Here is a 17721-nt window from a genome sequence, read left to right on the forward strand (position 1 = left end):
GTCCACAGCTCACCTCGGCACCCCTATCCACAACTCACCTTTTGGCCCCCCATCAACATCTCACCTCTGCACCTCTCTTGCTACAGAATACACCCCCAGTCCACACCTCACCTCTGCACCCCCCTCCATATTATCTCTGCTCCCCTTCTGCACCTGCATCAAAAGCTCAGCCCAAAACACAGCTCTCACCTTTGCCACCCCCCCCCCCCCCATGTTTCACCTCTGCACTCCCAGCTTCCCCTACATCTCTCACCGCTGCCCCCCACCCAACAGCTCTCATTTTGCACAACTTGCCTTCCGCAGCCTTATCTCTGTACAAAGCTCCCCCCTTCCCAGTTCTCCTCTCTAGACAAACAGTAGGGCAGAGGATGGTGTCAGTAGGGCAGTGGACAGTGTCTGTAGGGCAGAGGACGGTGTCAGTAGGGCAGAGGATGGTGTCAGTAGAGCAGTGGATGGTGTCAGTAGAGCAGTGGACGGTGTCAGTAGAGCAGTGGACGGTGTCAGTAGGGCAATTGATGGTGTCAGTAGAGCAGTGGATGTGACAATAGGGCAGTGGATGGTGCCAGTAGAGCAGTGGACATGACAATAGGGCAGTGGACGACATCAGTTGGACAGTGGACGACATCAGTTGGACAGTAGGGCAGAGGACAGTGTCAGTAGGGCAGAGGATGGTGTCAGTAGGGCAGTGGACGTTGTCAGTAGGGCAGAGGACGGTGTCAGTAGGGCAGAGGATGGTGTCAGTAGAGCAGTGGACGGTGTCAGTAGGGCAGTTGATGGTGTCAGTAGAGCAGTGGATGGTGTCAGTAGGGCAGAGGACAGTGTCAGTAGGGCAGAGGACGGTGTCAGTAGAGCAGTGGACGGTGTCAGTAGGGCAGTTGATGGTGTCAGTAGAGCAGTGGATGGTGTCAGTAGAGCAGTGGACGGTGTCAGTAGAGTAGTGGACGGTGTCAGTAGGGCAATTGATGGTGTCAGTAGAGCAGTGGATGTGACAATAGGGCAGTGGAGGGTGCCAGTAGAGCAGTGGACATGACAATAGGACAGTGGACGACATCAGTTGGACAGTGGACGACATCAGTTGGACAGTAGGGCAGAGGACAGTGTCAGTAGGGCAGAGGATGGTGTCAGTAGGGCAGTGGACGTTGTCAGTAGGGCAGAGGACGGTGTCAGTAGGGCAGAGGACGGTGTCAATAGGGCAGTGGGTGGTGTCAGTAGGGCAGTGGAGGGTGTCAGTAGGGCAGTGGATGGTGTCAGTAGGGGAGTGGAGGGTGTCATTAGGGCAGTGGAAGGTGTCAGTAGAGCAGAGGAGGGTGTCAGTAGGGCAGTAGATGGTGTCAGTAGAGCAGTGTACCTCCATCCAAAAACCCAAATCAGCTCTACCGAACCCAACCCCATCCAAACTGCTCACAAAGCCGCATTGTGCATTCTACAACACTTTCAAGCTCCTTTTAATTACCAAAAAAATCCAAAAAATCCAAAGAAATCCACAGGCACCCCACAAATAGAGAAGAAAATATCAGATAAAGGTTACTGAGTGAGCACAGGGCAATATAGTAAATATGCCAGGATGGGACTGCAGAGGGTACAAGACTGCGATCTTCAATGTCCCTGGAAAGAGCAGCATGACAAGTCCCACACCGGAAAGATTGTGGACTGTGAACTTCAGGAAAGTAAAGCAATGCCGAGGAAAGGAAGGACCCTCAGCTCTGCACCCACCCAGCGGTCGTGTCCCTTGGCTCTGTCTGTGCAAACCGCACTCCGGACAGGCCACATACTCCATAGCTCCCAACTGTCTCTGATTTGGAGGGACTGTCCCTGATTCGGAGTAATGTCCCTCTGTCCCTCTTTCCTCCTCATTTGTCCCTCATGTTGGACTGATCCATATAGTTGTATATAAAATGCACTTTTTATCTTTCAAAAACTGTTTCCCAGAGCTAAACCTTTCATTCAATTTCTAGATTTGCAGCATTTGTAAATTTTAAAAGCCAATATAAAGGAATAGTGGTGGTAAAAAGAAGCCCTTGTGAGTGTCAGTAGGGCAGAATTGGAGATTGGAGTAACCTTTTTTGGGGCCCTCACTAATGTGGGGTACTTACGCAGTAAGTGGGCTTAGCACTATATGACCGTATAGTGTGACCAAACCCCCGTATTTTATTTTTAATATGTTCAGGTGTTTGTAACTAGCCTTGCAGGATAAATGTAATTCTTGAATGAGTGCGCTATAATCTGTTTTGTACCGTTTGTTGGTCTTGTAGCAGCACCATCTTGAATCTAAACACATTTTAGGGTGTGCCCCTCCCCCAACTATGTTTTTGTATTGTGTGTTTTGGGATTAATTCTCCTTTAAAGGGGTGTGGCAGGGGGTGTGTCCTATGCCTACATACGATTGGTAGTAGGTGTCCCTCATTCCCATCTCAAAATGTTGGGAGGTATGCATACTCGGCTTGCAGAGGGGAAGAGGCCGGGGCTGTGTGTCTGCAGACTCTACACTGAGCAGACACTGGTGCGCTTCGCCACCCCCACCCCCCGCCTCACAGCACACTGTGTGCTTTACACAACACCGCACCGCAAAACTCACACAGCGCCGGGGACTCGGGCAGAGCGCCGAACAGCGCAGGCAGGGGAGGGAGACACCTGCACTGGATACACCATTCAAAACCCGCACTGTCCGGGTGAAGAGGGTTTCCATAGGTGCCGGAATGGCAGACAAAAAGCCCTGAATTGATTAATTATCAGATTATCAGACAGATGAAGTAACTCTTGATGTCTTTACAGGTAAACAAGATGTTCAATGTCAGCAGTGAAATGGAACCAACCGCGGATTACAACTATATTCATTTGATCACAGCCCTGGCTTTTTCTCTCACCACTCTTGTGGGCCTCCCCGGCAATGCTCTGGTGCTTTGGGTTACTGGAGTGAAGATGGAGCGGACCGTGACCACTGTTTGGTTTGGGAACCTTGCTCTGGCCGATATCATGTGCTGCTTGTGTCTTCCATTCCTTGTAGTGCAGTCCTTCTACCAAGACTGGCTGTACGGTCCTGCCCTCTGCAAGATTTTACCCTTCATTGTTTCCCTAAACATGTACACCAGTGTCACACTGGTGGCCATCAGCATTGACCGATGGATTCTGGTTGTCCGTCCCGTGTGGGCCCAAAATCACCGAAGAATCAAAATGGCGTGGATGATATGCTTGGCTATTTGGATGTTGTCCTTTGTGATGTGTCTGCCTACCGCCATCTACAGAAAATATGACACCTTTCATAACATCACCGTCTGCTATTCAGAAGATCACATAATAAAGCCCTTCTATCTCACGTGTGCAATGTGTGGATTTCTGATCCCTCTTATTATCATTTGTATCTGTTACATTCATCTGGCTTTTGCAGTAAAAAATATCAGATTTTCTGAAGTAGGTAGAAAAACCATCAAGATGTCAATAAGTGTTATTGTCGTGTTTTTCATCACCTGGGCCCCCTACCACATCTTCAGAGTAACCCTGCTATACACTGTTAATCATGTAGTGCTCATCTTGGCCTTTCTCTCACAGTCTCTGGCCGCATTCAATAGTTGCGTCAACCCAATACTCTACGTCTTCATGGGGAGAGATATGAAGCAGAAGCTGAGACAGTCTATTGGGGAGATCATACAAAATATATTTAGGGAGAACTTATTATCTCCACCAGGCAATGAGGACCAGCGCACCCCAGAAGAAGAAGAAGGACTCCCGATATAATGTATGGAATGGATTTGTAGATGTTTTAGCGCATTTTTAGCTTTATTAGTGATTGTAATGAACTGCCTTCTCAAAATCTTATCATTGCGTGTTAGCCCCTGTACACACGGTCGGAGATTTCGACAACCAAATCCGTCGGATTTTGCCCGTCGGATCTTGTCCGAAACTGCTGCATATACGCGGTCGGACAAAGTTGTCGGAAAATCCGATCGTTCAGAACGTGATGACGTAATTTTGTTACGATGGGACTACATTCACGCTAGTAGCCAATAGCTTTGATGTAGGAATTTGATCTGAGCATGCGTGGCACTTGGTCTGATCAAAATTCGCTACACATGATCGGACTATGTCCTATCGGAGCAGTTGGTCGGAAAATATTTCCAACATGCTGGAAAATTTGGTCCGACGGATATTCCGACGGAAACAGTCCGATGCAGACCACACACAGTCGGATTATCCGAAAACACGGTCTGATAGGACACATTCCGTCGGATTCTCCGACCGTGTGTACAAGGGCTAAGGGTGGCCATACAGTATGTCATGAATAAGTCACATGGCATCAGGGCTTGGTGCTTATTGGCCATTTGGGGTGATAGGTGTTATCAGTATATGTGCAGCCCCCCCCCCCCCCTCCAAGTTGTCCAATCTGTCCACCGATCACTAAGCCGGGAACAAGTCTGCTTATCTGTAAAGTCAGAAATCTTTATCTCTTTACTTGTTCAGGGCATGGGACACATAGTAGTGAAGAAAGAGGATAAAGATGACAGCCGGGAAACTGGCTTCTGCAGATGTAAATTAACAATGACATATACAGTGTATATATACATGTATACTACCCACCAAAATAATAATAATAATAATAATAATAATAAATAGGGCTTTTTTTAAGCAGGAACGTGGAGGAACAAAGTTCCGGCACCTCCTGCACTAAATGTATGTAATGACAACGGGCGCTGGGGTGTCCTAAAGGGCTATTAAAGCTGGCTGCTTAGGGATCTATTGTTATTGGGGGCATCAATTATTGCGGGTGGGGGGAGGGAGTCTATTTTTGCTGGGGAAGTCTATGGCTGCTGGGGGGCTTTTTTCCGTTGTTTGGGGTTTCTTGGTTGCTGGGAAGGGTTGACAATTTAGGAAGGGATCTACTGTTGCTGCCTGCTAGAAGATTTATTCATACTGGCTGATAGGAGATCTATTGTTTCCAGTGGGGGTTTATAGTTGCTGGAGTTGATCTGTTCTTGCTGGTGGGCTATATTGTTGCGGGGGAAACTATTGTTGCTGGAAGGTCTATTGTTGCAGAGGAAGTGTACTGTAGGTGTTGGTAGCTGTATTGTTGCTGTTGGGCGGGTTCTATATTTGCTGAAATGGATCTATTGTTGCTGGGAGAATTTATTTTTGTTGTTCAAATCTATTGTTGCTTGGGGATTTATTGTTGCTGAAGGTTTCTATTGTTGCTGAGAGAGGAAGTCTATTGTTGCTGGTTGCAGGGGATCCATTTTACTGGTTTTCTTGTTATTATTAGCACATTCCATATAAATTACTTAGCATCACAAATTAACCACTTACGGAGCGCCCGCCGTCGTTTTATGCCGCTACTTTGAAGAGGAATATCGTTGTTATGGCAGCTACCATAACCCCGGTATCCTCTTCTTCATCGGGCGGTCCTCTTTCAGATAAAAGTGGCAGTGGCGGAGGCGATCAGATCCTTCTTCCAGTTAGGCATGGAGACAAGTGAGGGGAAGATGCCCCCCCCACCCGCCTCCATACCACTGTGGGGCGGAAGTGACGTCAAAATGTTACTTCCGCCCATAACTCTTAACCACTTGCCGACCGCCGCACGACGATATACGTCGGCAGAATGGCACGGGCAGGCATATGGGCGTATATATAAGTCCCTGCCTGCCCGCGGGTGGGGGGCCCGATCGGGCCCCCCCCCGGTGCCTGCGGCGGTCGGCATTCCGTCGAGAGCGATCCGGGATGAGGGGGCGGCCATTCATTCATGGCCACCCCCTCGCGATCGCTCTCGACGAATGGAAATCCCCGGTGACATCACTTCCTCTCCTGTAATGTAAACACAGGAGAGGAAGTGATGTATTCTCTCCTCCGTGTCGGTATTTTTCGTTCCGACACGGAGGAGAGCGGATCGGTGAGTTGCACCAACACACCCCACATACAGTAGAACATGCCAGGCACACTCACACCCCCCCTTTACCCCCCGATCACCCCCCCCAATTACCCCTGCCCCCCAGTCACAGTGACACCAATGTCATTTTTTTTTTTTTTTTTTGCATTGGTGTCATTTGTGACTGTAATAACTGTTAGGGCAGTTAGAGTTAGCCCCCTTTAGTTCTAATGTGCCCCCCTAACCCCCCCCAATAAAGGTTTAACCCCGTGATCACCCCCCGTCGCCAGTGTCACTAAGGCTGGGTTCACATTGCAGCGGTTTATGAGAACGAATGTGATTCGCACCGCACTGCAGTGCAAATCACATCCGATCTCTGTGCGATTCGAGTTCAGCCATTCGCCGCACCCGCCACACCCGCCGCACCCGCCGCAAATTCGCACGGGACCCTTTTTTTGGCCCGCAGCAGAATCGGATCGCATGGGTGTTCACACCATGCGATCCGAGTTTGCAGATCGCACTGCGATATGCGAACTGATCTGGGGGTGTCAGTAACATTTCACTGACACTCCCAGCAGTTCGCATAGGGCAGTGTGAACTGCCGCCGGGAGGCATGCGATGCGGGAACCCGCCGCGGATTCGCGGCGTTTCCGCATCGCTCCAGTGTGAACCCAGCCTAATAAGCGATCATTTTTCTGATCGCCGTATTAGTGTCACAGGTGACGCTAGTTAGGCAGGTAGGTATTTAGGTTCGCCGCAGCTTTTTATAGCGCCAGGGACCCCCATATACTACCGCATAAAGCCCCCTGATTGCCCCCTAGTTAACCCTTTCACCTGTGATCACCATATAACTGTTACAGGTGACGCTGGTTGGTTAGTTATTTTTTTATAGTTTCAGGGCACCCGCCATTTATTACCTAATAAAGGTTTAACCCCCTGATCACCCGGCGGGTGTCATTTGTGACTAATAACTGTTAGGGCAGTTAGGGTTAGCCCCCTTTAGTTCTAAGGTACCCCCCTAACCCCCCCCAATAAAGGTTTAACCCCGTGATCACCCCCCGTCGCCAGTGTCACTAAGGCTGGGTTCACATTGCAGCGGTTTGAGAACGGATGTGATTCGCACCGCACTGCAGTGCAAATCACATCCGATCTCTGTGCGATTCGAGTTCAGCCATTCGCCGCACCCGCCGCACCCGCCGCACCCGCCGCAAATTCGCACGGGACCCTTTTTTTGGCCCGCAGCAGAATCGGATCGCATGGGTGTTCACACCATGCGATCCGAGTTTGCAGATCGCACTGCGATATGCGAACTGATCTGGGGGTGTCAGTAACATTTCACTGACACTCCCAGCAGTTCGCATAGGGCAGTGTGAACTGCCGCCGGGAGGCATGCGATGCGGGAACCCGCCGCGCATTCGTGGCGTTCCCGCATCGCTCCAGTGTGAACCCAGCCTAATAAGCGATCGTTTTTCTGATCGCTGTATTAGTGTCACAGGTGACGCTAGTTAGGCAGGTAGGTATTTAGGTTCGCCGCAGCTTTTTATAGCGCCAGGGACCCCCATATACTACCGCATAAAGCCCCCTGATTGCCCCCTAGTTAACCCTTTCACCAGTGATCACCATATAACTGTTACAGGTGACGCTGGTTGGTTAGTTATTTTTTTATAGTTTCAGGGCACCCGCCATTTATTACCTAGTCTCACTAGTGTACCCCTAAATTTAGGGGTGTCTACTTTCCAAAATGGGGTCATTTGGGGGGGGTTTGTGCCATCTTGGCATTTTATGGCCTTCAAAACTGTAACGCCCTTAGAAAGCCTGAAGGCGGTGCTTGGTTTTCGGGGCCCCGTACGCGGCTAGGCTCCCAAAAAGTCCCACATATGTGGTATCCCCGTACTCAGGAGAAGCAGCAGAATTTATTTTGGGGTGTCATTTCACATATGCCCATGGCATGCGTGAGCAATATATCATTTAGTGACAACTTTGTGAAAAAAAAAAAAAAAAAAAAAAAGTTTGTAATTTTCCCGCAACTTGTGGCAAAATATAAAATATTCCATGGACTCAACATGCCTCTCAGCAAATAGCTTGGGGTGTCTACTTTCTAAAATGGGGTCATTTGTGGGGGTTTTGTGCCATCTTGGCATTTTATGGCCTTCAAAACTGTAATAGGTAGTGAGAAGTGAACTCAAAAATTTACGCCCTTAGAAAGCCTGAAGGCGGTGCTTGGTTTTCGGGGCCCCGTACGCGGCTAGGCTCCCAAAAAGTCCCACATATGTGGTATCCCCGTACTCAGGAGAAGCAGCAGAATTTATTTTGGGGTGTCATTTCACATATGCCCATGGCATGTGTGAGCAATATATCATTTAGTGACAACTTTGTGAAAAAAAAAAAAAAAAAAAAAAAGTTTGTAATTTTCCCGCAACTTTTGGCAAAATATAAAATATTCCATGAACTCAACATGCCTCTCAGCAAATAGCTTGGGGTGTCTACTTTCTAAAATGGGGTCATTTGTGGGGGTTTTGTGCCATCTTGGCATTTTATGGCCTTCAAAACTGTGATAGGTAGTGAGAAGTGAACTCAAAAATTTACGCCCTTAGAAAGCCTGAAGGCGGTGCTTGGTTTTCGGGGCCCCGTACACGGCTAGGCTCCCAAAAAGTCCCACATATGTGGTATCCCCGTACTCAGGAGAAGCAGCAGAATTTATTTTGGGGTGTCATTTCACATATGCCCATAGCATGTGTGAGCAATATATCATTTAGTGACAACTTTGTGTAAAAAAAAAAAAAAAATTTTTTTTTGTCATTATTCAATCGCTTGAGGCAAAAAAATAAAATATTCAATGGGCTCAACATGCCTCTTATCAATTTCCTTAGGGGGTCTACTTTCCAAAATGGGGTCATTTGGGGGGGTTTTGTACTGCCCTGCCATTTTAGCACCTCAAGAAATGAGATAGGCAGTCGTAAACTAAAAGCTGCGTAAATTCCAGAAAACGTACCTTAGTTTGTAGATGTGACAACTTTTGCGCAAACCAATAAATATACAATTATTGACTTTTTTTTTACCAAAGACATGTGGCTGAATACATTTTGGCCTAAATGTATGACTAAAATTGAGTTTATTGGATTTTTCTAATAACAAAAAGTAGAAAATATCATTTTTTTTCAAAATTTGCGGTCTTTTTACGTTTATATCGCAAAAAATAAAAATCGCAGAGGCAATCAAATACCATCAAAAGAAAGCTCTATTTGTGGGAAGAAAAGGACGCAAATTTTGTTTGGGTACAACATTGCATGACCGCGCAATTACCAGTTAAAGCAGCGCAGTGCCAAAGTGTAAAAAGACCTCTGGTCATTTACCAGCAAAATGGTCCGGTCTGAAAGTGGTTAAATGGACATTTTTTTTTTCTCAAATGACATTTAATTATTTTTTTTTTTCATTTTTTTTTTATTTTAGTGTAAATATGAGAGCTGAGGTCATTTTGACCCCCCAGATCTCATATTTAAGAGGTCCTGTCATGTTTTTTCAATTTTTTTCTATTACATTCCTTGTAATAGGAATAAAAGTGACACATTTTCTTTTTTTTTTTAATAGTATAAAAATAAAAAATAAAAGGTCAAATAAATAAGTAAAAAAATTAAATAAAAATGTAAACGCGCCCCATCCCGCCAAACTCACACGCAGGAGCGAACGCATACATGAGTAGCATGCGCATATGAAAACAGTGTTTAAACCACACAGGGTGAGGTATTGCCGCGATCGTTAGAGTGAGAGCAATAATCCTAACCCTAGACCTCCTCTGTAACTCAAAACATGCAACCTTGTAGAATTTTTTAAATGTCGCTTATGGAGATTTTTAAGGGTAAAAGTTGCGGGGCGCAATTTTGAAGCGTGAAATGTTGGGTATCAATTTACTCGGCGTAACATTATCTTTCACAATATAAAAAAATCCTTTTTCTTTCTTCACATAAATAGAGCTTTCTTTTGGTGATATTTTATCACTGCTGAGGTTTTTATTTTTTGCTAAATAAATAAAAAAAAGATTGAAAATTTTGAAAAAATTATTGTGTTTTTTTTGTTTCTGTTTTAAAATTTTGCAAATAAATAATCTTTCTTCATAAATGTATTTCCTTATATAATATGTATTGTATTCTGCTACATTTCTTAGGTGAAAATAACCCAAATCAGGGTATATTATTTAATCTGTTATGTATTTATACATGGTGATCATATCCCCCTTATGTATTTATACATGGTGATCATATCCCCCTTATGTATTTTTATGTGTTGATCATATCCCCCTTAATCTCCTGTTCTCAAGAGAGAATACATTCAGTTCCTCTAATCTTTCCTCATAGCCGAGCTCCTCCATGCCTCTTATCAGTTTGGTTGCCCTTCTCTGCACTTTCTCCAGTTCCCCGATATCCTTTTTGTGAACTGGAGCCCAAAGCTGAACTGCATATTCCAGATGCAGTATAGACGTAGATTCACTCTACACAAATATTAGACAAGATAATGCCTTGAAGGCAGTGGAATGGGTCCTAAAAGGATCATCAGAACTAGAAGGTCCACAAGAGAAGTTTATTATCGAAGCCTTAGAACTGGCCATTAAGAGCAATTACTTTTGGCACGATAAATCGTACTTTCGCCAACATAAAGGCATATCATTGGGTGCAAAGTATGCACCTAGTGTGGCAAACATTTTCTTAAGTAAGTGGGAACAAGAATAGAGCTATGACAAATTTAGACCAGGCATAGCATTATATAAAAGGTATATCGATGATGTAATTATACTGTGGAGGGGATCGGAGGAAGTCTTGAAACGGTTCTTATATATATATATATTATATTATATATATATATATATATATATATATATACACACACTGTATCCAGTTTAGCTAGATCTCACTGCAGGCCATTTTAGGTGTACGTTTTCAAATACACTTTCAGGCAAGCAACAAGTGATTCAGTGATCCGCAGTGCATAAAATATATATACCGTCTCCTACATATATATCCACTACATTCTACTCTAGCCAAGCATATATCTGACTGCAGGCCATTGCTAGTGTATGTTTTCAAATACACTTTTAAGCAGGCAGGCAAGTGATTCAGTAATCTGCAGTGCATAAAATATATATACAGTCTCCAACACATATACAGTATATCCACTGCATTCCAGTCTAGCCAATCCTATATTTGACTGCAAGCCATTGCTGGTGTATGTTCTCAAATACACTTTCAGGCAGGCAGGCAAATGATTCAGTGATCTGCAGTGCATTAAATATATATACAGTCTCCAACATATATATATATATATATATATATATATATATATATATATATATATATATATATATATATATATATATATATCCACTGCATTCTAGTCTAGCCAAGCCTATATCTGACTGCAGGCCATTGCTGGTGTACGTTTTCAAATACACTTTCGGGGAAGCGATTCAGTGATCTGCAGTACATAATATATATACTGTATATGCTGTCTCCTACATATATATCCACTGCATTCTAGTCTAGCCAAGCCTATACCTGACTATAGGCCATTCCTGGTGTACGTATTCAATGACACTTTTAGGCAGGCAGGCCAGGCAGGTGATTCAGTGATCTGCAGTGCATAATGATATATATACAGTCTCCTACATATCTATCAACTGCATTCTAGTCTAGCCAAGCCTATACGTGACTGCAGGCCATTCCTGGTGACATTTTTCTAGTAAACTTCAGGCGGTGTTTTGATTATATAATTTTACAGCATGTATGCAAGGCCAACAAATAAAGGCAGATGCTCACAGGCCACTAAAAGAGGGCAAGCAGACTCTGTGTCTACAGCCAACAGTGCTGGTCGTGGACACGGTGCATCTTCAGCACGTGGCTGTGTGGCAGGATTGTCCCTTTTTTCTACAGCTGGCCGTGTTGAGCTACAACACGCAGAAGAGTTGGTAGAGTGGATCACAAAGCCGTCCTCATCCTCCTCATCCTCTGTCACCCAGGCTAAGGCAAGTTTGGTTGCCAATGCAGCTGCCAAAGTGGCCTATTCCATCTTCTCAATGGAATCTGTCTCTCTTTCCCTAGCCCCACCATCATGTCCTGAGGAGTTCCCTGAAATGTTCAAACACAGTATTAGGTACATGCTGCAGGAGGATGCACAGCGTTTTGAAGGCCCTGATGATGGTACCCAGGTTGATGATGAAGGCAGTAACGTGTGCCCAGAGAGAGGGGTGCCCAAGAAGGACAAGAAAGATGCCCTCCAGGGGCCAGCTTAAGGACAGCCAACTGACTGCATCACACCGCAGAGCTCCGCATGTGGGCCTTTTTTGAGATGTATGCATCAGATCACACCATTGCTGTTTGCAACATATGTCTGAAACATATCAAGCATGGCCAAAACAGCAGCTGCTTGGGCACCACATGCTTGACCAGACATATGTCGAGCTCCCATGCAGTCTGTTGGCAACAGTACTTAAAAGACCCACACCAAAGAACAAGGCAGACCTCTCCTTGCTCCTCATCAGCTGGGATCTCAACCCCACAACACCTTTAGTCCTCTCAGAGACCTGCACTGAGAGGAATGAAGGTGTAGAATTAGGTGTCCAAAGCACTTGCGGGAAATATGCTAGCGGTACACCAACATTCGATTGTAGCAGGCAAATTTCCCTACCCCAGTTGCTAAACCATTGAAAGAAATTCGGTCCCCGCCATCCACAAGCTCAGCGGCTGAATTCTAGTTTGGCTAAATTGCTAGCACGCCAAATGCTGCTTTTTCAGCTGGTACACTATGCCCCTTTTCGAGAATCTGTGGAATGTGCAGTACCTCAGTAGCAGGTTCCTAAACGCCATTTTTTTTCAGAAGGCCATTCCGGCTTTCTACCAGCATATGAAAGGCAATGTCTTGGCCTCGTTGGACAGGGCGGTCAGCGGCAAGGTGCGCACTGGGTAACTCTGCTGGCAGCTGGGAAAGATACAGGACAGGTTGCAGTAATGTTGGGGCTTGTTCCACCACCACTCCTCCAAAATGCTGATAGTGGTGATTCTGCCACACCTCTCTCCTCCACCCCCTCCTCTTCTTCTTCCTCTATGGCGCCTCTTGCAGATTTGACCTCGGAACCAGCGGGGCTCCGTAGGCGTTCTAGGGGCTACGCAAGCACTCAGGCAAAAAGATGCCACATGGTGCTTGAGTTGGTCTGCTATGGGGACAGGAGCCACACTGGGGCAGAGATTCTGGCAGTTCTGCAGGGGCAGGTTCAGAGGTGGTTAACACCATGCCAGTTTCAGGCAGGAATGGTGGCTTGCGACAATGGCACCAACCTCCTCTCCCCCCTCCGACAGGGACACTTGACCCATGTTCCCCCGTTTAGCTCAGGTCCTTAATTTGGTGGTGCAGTGGTTCTTGTGCAGGTACATGGCTTACAGGATCTCCAGAGGCAGGCCAGGAAAGTCTGTGGGCATTTCCGCCGGTCATATAATGGCAGTGCTCGGCTGGCTGAGCTTCAAAAGGAATGCAACCTGCCCAAGAACCGCCTCATCTGTGACATGCCTACCAGGTGAAACTCAATGTTGGCAATGCTGCAGTGGCTGCACAAGCAGCAGAGGGTCATCAATGAGTACATGTGCAAGTATGGCACAAGGACAGGGTGAGGGAAGCTTGGCTTTTTTTGCCACGCCAGTGGCTAATGATCAAGGATGCATGCACTGTCCTGTCACCATTTGAGGAGGCCATGAGGATGGTGAGCAGTGACAGTACATGCATGAGTGATACTGTCCCTCTTGTCTTCCTGTTGGAGCACATGCTGCATGGAATAATGGACAGGGCACTTGAGGCAGAACAGAGGGAGGAAGAGGAGGACTTCCATACCTCTCAAGGCCCCCTTTATCCAGACACTATTCCTGCAGGCCCGCCTATCACACAGAAAGAGGAGGAGGAGGCAGAGGAGGAGGAGGATTGTGTCAGAGTGGAGGTGGAGCCTGGCACTCATCATCAGCAGCAGTCTTCAAGAGATCGTTTTCAGTCCCCAGAAACCCATGGACTTGTACGTGGCTGGGAGGAGGTGGCTGCTGATCATGACGTCCTTAGTGACCCAGAGGACTCCGGACCAAATGCCTCAGCAAACCTATGCTGCATGGCCTCCCTGATCCTCGAAAGCCTGCAAAAGGACCCTCGGATTTGTAGTATCAAGGAGAGGGATCAGTAGTGGCTGGCAACCCTTCTTGATCCACATTAAAAGGGTAAAGTTGCGGCACTTATCCAGCCTTTGCAGAGGGAGCAGAGGATGAAACATCTTCGGGAGGCCTTGCAGAAAGGTTTGTGCAATGCATTTCCAGAGCCCGGGAGGTTGCAATTTCCTGGTCCTCCTGGAGAAGGTGTTGCTGAGGCTTCGGTCAGTCACAGAAGGAGCGGTGGAGAAGGTGGCCATCTGACTGATGCGTTCAGACAATTTTTTAGTCCGCTGCCCCAAGGTATGATCAGTTCCAGCAACCGTCGCCAGAATCTGATTTACATGGTGCAGAAATACCTTGGGGCAAGATCAGACTTGGAGACCTTTCCAACCAAAAATCCACTGGGTTACCGGGTCTTGAGGATGAATCACTGGCCAGAGCTTGTACAGTATGCACTTGAGCTACTGGCCTGCCCTGCATCCAGCGTTCTATCTGAACACACATTCAGTGCTGCTGGAGGCTTTGTAACCGATCACAGAGTGCGCCTGTCCACAGACTCGGTTGATCGGCTCACCTTCATAAAAATGAATCAGTCTTGGATCTCCAGCTACCAAGCACCTGATGCTGATGTAACCGATTCATTTTTTTATGAATGTGAGATCCTTTGAAGACTGCCTATGCTGATGCTTGAGTGACTATCATGTTATGCTGAGTGACTATCCTTTTCCTCCTCAATGTTCATGTTGATAGCTTCTAAGCTTTTTCTGTCCTTGTTTAACAGGGGCGTATAATTACAATTTTTGCTGTAATATTTCACAGCAGAGCACGTTCCTGCGCTCAACTAGAGTATCTGTGAGGGGTTGCAGTGTTCTGACACCAGCACCAGTGCCCAAAGCTCAATTTTTCTGCCCGTGTTTAACAGGGACGTGTAATTAAAATTTTTGATATACTATTTCACAGCAGGGCCCATTCCTGCGCTCAACAAGAGCATCTGTGCGGCTTTTGCAGTGTTGTTTCACCACCACCACCATCGCTGCCGCCTAAGGCCCAATTTTTCTGCCCCTGTTAAACAGGGGCGTGTAATTAAAAATTTTGATCTAATATTTCACAGCAGGGCTCGTTCCTGCACTCAACAACAGAATCTGTGAGGAGTTACAGTGTTGTGGCACCACTGCCACTGCCTAAGACCCAATTTGTCTGCCCCTGTTCAACAGGGGTGTGTAATTACAATTTTTGATATAATATTTCACAGCGGGGCCCGTTCCTGCGCCCACCAAGTGTAACTGTGAGGGCTTACAGTGTTGTTGCAACACCACCACACCACCAAAGGCCCAACTTTTCTGGCCCTGGTAAACAGGGGCATGTAATTACAATTCTTGATATAATAGTTCACAGCAGGGCGTTCCAGCACTCACCAAGAGTCACTTTGAGGGCTTACAGTGTTGTGGCAATATCTTAGGCTCAAATTTCTGCAGAGCATATAGGGCAAGCCCCTACTTTCAAACATCCAACTGACAAACGTCTCCTACATGCAAACGGAAGGAGACAACAGGAAGTGAGATAAAATCTACCCCTAGGAAGGGAAATTCTTCCTGTAAGCCCCTGTACACACGGTCGGACATTCCGACAACAAAATCCGTCAGATTTTTTCCAACGGATTTTATCCGAAACTGGTGTTGCATACACACGGTCGGACAAAGTTGTCAGAAAATCCGATCGTTCGGAACATGACGACCTACGTTCGTTGCGACGGGACTATGCTGCGACTAGTAGCCAATAGCTTTGGTCTCGTAATTTGATCTGAGCATGCGTGGCACTTTGTCCGATCAGAATTCTCTAAAAACGATCAGACAAAGTCCCATCGGATCATGTTGTCAGAAATTTTTTATATCCAGCTCTCAAACTTTGTTGGTCGGACATTCCGATGGAAAAGGTCAGATGTAGCCCAAACACGGTCGGATTTTCCGACAACTTGGTTAGATCATTTAATTTTAATTTAATCATTTCAATCACATTAGATCTATCCTTGAATAGGAACCATGTACTGTGGAAAATAAGGTGTAATCCCTCTCTTGCGGGTGGAGGATACACCAAATATATATCAGGTGATGGGAATCCTAATCCGGCCCCGAGCTCTTAGACACAAGGCAGAAGAGCCCCTGGAGGAGTCCCTATGAGGGTCAATGGTGAGGTTGTTTATTTGTGTTCCTTCAGTGAAAGAGGCCAGGGCGTCCAGACATGCATCGAGGGCTGAAAGTTGGACTATATTTGGCAGATACAGGTTTGCTAGGGTAAAGGTTTGAGAGTGAGGAGATCCTTTGACAAAAAGGTATCTACCCTCCCGCGTGGAGGTCAATCAGCTGCCAAGGTACTGTTTTGGCTAGAAGGATACACGTGCCTTTGAAGTTGGAGTTGGGTGAAGTACTGTGGTATGCTATCGGGAAGTGTTTGTTATAAAGTTTTGGAATTTGATCTGATCTGAAATGGGTCTCTTGTAAGAAGACTACGTGGGGCTTTTGTCTCCACAGTTCTGTGAGGCAGCTAGTTCTTTTTTTGGGAATGTTCAAGCACTTAACGTTCCAGGAGATAAATTTTAGAGTCATGTTGATGGGATAGGACTGGATTGCCGTACTCCGCCGAAGCCCCAATAAGGGAGAAGCGTCAAGAGAAGAAGAGGTAAGGTAGAGGGAGAAGCTTGAGGGGACGGGAGAGAGGAAAGGAGAGCTCAAAAGAGTACCCAAAGGGCCTAGAAAAGGGAAAAAGAGGAGAAAGTAGTAGTGAGGGGTTAAACTAAGTCTCCGATTGGAGAGTTTCTACCCTCTGGGCAGTAAGGGCCTATTGGGGGAAGAGGTAAGGCGCTTCAGGGGGACAGGCCTCCAGACAGCTCACTGTCTGTCTTGGTCAGAATTGGGCCCTATAGTGAATGTGTACTTCCTATGTAGTGTTTCCCCGAAAATAAGACCTAGCGTAATTGTCGGTGATGGCTGCGATATAAGCCCTACCCCCCAAATAAGCCCTACCCTGTTTCCCCGAAAATAAGCCCTACCCTGAAAATAAGACTTACAAGGACTTTAACTAGGGCTTATTTGGGGGATAGGGCTTATATTGCAGCCATCACCAACAATCATGCTAGGTTTTTTTTTCTGGGGAAACAGAGTAGTTCTTAATAAGAGAAAGGCAATGTGGCAGATTGAACAAAGAAAAAGTAAAACATTTAACTATTCTATAACACAAACAAGATGAAGCCCCATTATGTAATGGTAACAGGTAATAGCCCAACACAATTAAATTGCACTCTGAAAACCAGAATCAGCAACCGAGTCTGCCTCCAGGTCCCAAAGGAACAGTTCCCACCACCCCAGCCCACCCTTTGGTTGTCTGTGCAGCCTATCAAAGTGTTGGAGAGACCGCTCCCCACTAACCTGGGTGGTAATGTTGAGGTGTGTTCTATCGTTAGGAGATTCTGGTAGGAGTGGCCTCGGTGTCCGCCTATAACCAGTTTGGTCCATGGGGAGGGCGTGTTCCAGTTGGTCAGCTCTGTGGTGTGCCTCCCATTGTGACCAGTGGTTTAGTTCCAGTTGAGTTGTTGGCTTGCTCCTCGGAGTCTAAGCTTGTAAGCGTGCAGTGAGGGCACCGAGGTCAGACCATGTGTGTGGCCAATGGGTAGGTTCCCCCTCTCAGAGTGCAGTGGCCCAACGT

General features: G+C 46.5%; 1 pseudogene; it reads left to right on the forward strand.

Annotated features, from left to right (window-relative positions):
- The first annotated feature begins 2760 nt into the window (after positions 1-2760).
- Positions 2761-3732, forward strand: LOC143973671 (C3a anaphylatoxin chemotactic receptor pseudogene; annotated as a pseudogene).
- Positions 3733-17721: the final 13989 nt, after the last annotated feature.

The sequence above is a fragment of the Lithobates pipiens genome, unplaced genomic scaffold (assembly GCF_037356315.1).
Source record: "Lithobates pipiens isolate NorthernLeopardFrog02 unplaced genomic scaffold, aLitPip1_a1.2 Scaffold_91, whole genome shotgun sequence".
Lineage (NCBI taxonomy): Eukaryota > Metazoa > Chordata > Amphibia > Anura > Ranidae > Lithobates > Lithobates pipiens.